Source organism: Perognathus longimembris, chromosome 13 (genome assembly GCF_023159225.1).
Source record: "Perognathus longimembris pacificus isolate PPM17 chromosome 13, ASM2315922v1, whole genome shotgun sequence".
Taxonomy (NCBI): Eukaryota; Metazoa; Chordata; class Mammalia; order Rodentia; family Heteromyidae; genus Perognathus; species Perognathus longimembris.
Genome location: NC_063173.1, coordinates 59,991,835 through 59,994,801, shown reverse-complemented (window position 1 = coordinate 59,994,801; position 2,967 = coordinate 59,991,835).

Below are 2,967 nucleotides of genomic sequence, written 5' to 3'. Positions count from 1 at the left end.
GCGCTGTGGCTCAAGTGGTAGAGTGCTAGCCTTGAGCAAAAAGAAGCTCAGGGACAGTGCTCAGGCCCTGAGTTCAAGCCCAGGATTGGCAAAATAAAAAAATAAATAAAATGTTCATATTTCAATTAAAAAAAAAACAAATAGGAACTGGAGAAAAATTAAATGAGCAATTTTATACATACAGAAGATTTGCAAGAGTTGCACAGTGAACTCTATCGACCCAGATGCTACATAAACAAGCTCCCTGACTTCCAGGAGGAAGTGAGTTCATTGCAGCCATGTCATATATGTTTTTTCTTTTGCTAGTCCTGGGGCTTGAACTCAGGGCCTGGGCTCTGTCCCTGGGCCTCTCTCTGCTCAAGGCTAGCTCTCTACCACTTGAGCCACAGAGCAATTTCTGGCCTTTTCTGTTTATGTAGTAGTGACCAATTGAACCCAGGGTTTCATGCATGCTAGGCAAGCACTCTACCGCTAAGCCACATTCCCGGCAAACAGCCATGCCCTTGAGATATTGAGACCCTGTGCCTTCCTGTCTTTTACTTCCTGAACACCAAGAGATGGACAGATCTCCTCTACCAGGTTCTTTCTGTCCTAATGTTCAGCCTCACCACAAGCCCACAGCAAAGGGGCCCAATGAGTCAAAAATAAACATTTTCTCCTTATAAATTGTTTAAGGGAGGTACTTTGTCCCAGTGTCAGGACATTGCCTAACAAAGGGTGTGTGGGAAAGGGTAGAGGAAGTATGAGGAGGATCTCATCTTATTTCTGGCCATGAATTTAAAGTAAAACAAGTTCAACCAGTTATAGCACATTCTTCAGGAACACACTGCATTTCACGGGCTGTTGAGAAGAGCAGAAGAATAGGAGGCTGGGAGTTCATCTAGGATTGAGGTTGACCAGTTGACCATGCTAGGAGGTGAGATGTGTTAGTAAGGCCAGGCCATCTGCTGTATGTAACAAGGGGCCCCTGGCTCTCAGTAGCTGTGCTTCTGTGGGTCTCACATAGACTCGTTCCTGTGTTCCTAGTCTCTCCTCCATGTATAGTGTAGTATAATGGCCAGCCACATCCCTGGCCACATGGGGAGTCACACTATCTGGCATCTTGTCTTGATGGGTGTGCCTGAATTTTTAGAGGAAGAGAAGTCCCATCCCCAGGTGATGGGTGTTCTCGAATCCCTGGAGACAGGGGTGGGCCCTTGGCCTATAGGTGACTGAACCTGTCAGTCAAGTGCCTGGAACTGGGAGCTTCCTGTGACCTGCCCCCTGCCCTGACTCTATTTAGGGTCAGGCCAGCTCAGGTGCTATTATGCCATGACACACATCTCCATCTTCATGTCCTGTGTCTTGTCTCCTGGCTCATCTCTGGTCATCACGGTGTCCCAAGTCAGCTCTCCATTGGTGCTGAATTGGTTTGTTGGTACGGTTTTTGTTCAATCTTTCCTCTCTAGTCTGTTTCCTTCTGGTATTAAGGGTATTTGTGGGCTGCAGGCCCTTGTTACAACTGGCTGCCTGCAGACTGTTAACGCTCTAATAAAGACTCCAAGATTTAATCCTTCAATATGTGGCTTCTCGGATAATTTACCATGTGACATTAGCACAGGGATCCTGGCTCCTTGCTCCTTGTCAGCTATTATCTTGCAGCGTCCTAGGCCACCATGGGAAGGGAAGTGTAATAGGTCAGATCTGGCCAGTGCCATCATTAACTGTGGAGGGACTCCAGGTTGACTCCAGCTCAGATAAGAGCAGAAGCCAACTCCATCTCCACTAAGCCCTCCCCCACCCTATCCAGGGAAGCTCCCCTTTATTATGATAAGCTATGTAAATTGACCACCTGAGGCCTGGGAGCTTCAAGGGAACCTGTGCCCTCCTATGAGTAGGCGTATCCCCCTGCATCATGTGAACCCCGCCAAATCCATGCATCAATTCTAACTAAAATGATAGGTTGGTTCAAACAGATACTATGAGACAGACTGTGACTCTATTGGCCACCTGCGTGCAGCCTAGCATGGTCTATAAGTGTTGTATCCTCATTAGTCACCTGCGTGTGGCAAGTTTGTCTGTGATGTTTGCCTTATAACCAGGCTGGAAGGCCACATGGACATGCAGTTCCAGCTCCCGAGTCTGGGCTGCACACGTGCGGGCGGTCCCAGCTCCCGAGTCTGGGCCCTGACCCTGCGCTCGTGGTCGGCAGTTTCGGCTCCCGAGTCTGGGCTGCGACCAAGGCCGGTCGGTTCACTTTTTGTTCACTTTTTACTTCCCCAATAAAATCCGTCTTTTTGTCATCTTGTAGCTGGAGACTGTGTGGTGGACTCTTGGGGGAACCAGGAATCCCCTCCCTTGGGGGGGACCCCGTTTCATTGTAGCGAACCCCCACTCTACTTCAGGTAGAATTGTGGGGAAGGCATACCTGCTCTAGGCCCGAAGGAACCTGTCACTTCTGTCCATGTCTAAGAAGGCTACTTAGGTGGTGGCCTAAATAGTCTCACCATGTGGTGGTTTGGGGACTTGGGGGCGGTGGTGGCTCACATCTCTTGAGACTTGACAACTCCAACCTTGGGGTCCTTTGACATTAGACACAAATGAAGAAAGAAGGTAGAGGCTGCCCCAGGAGGGAGGAGTGGCCTGTAACAAGCCACAGGTGGAATTCCCAGCTGACTGGGAATGAGTGGGAGAGGGGCTAGGAAAGAGAAATGCCCCAGAGGGTGGGAGCTCTTCACGCACCTGCCTGGCAGGGAAGATGGTGTTTGTGGGGTTGGATTCTACATGGAGGAACAGTGAAATGGAGGGCCAACAGTGGACAGTGGAAGACCCGTGCCTGTGAAGGGCCAGCAGGAGTTGCCTAAGAACAGTGCACACACACGGGTATGTTGCAGCAGCATGAAAGTTGTTATTTATTTTTGCCAGTCTTGGGGCTTAAGCTCAGGGCCTGAGCACCGTCCCCGGCTTCTTTTTTGCTCAAGGCTAGCA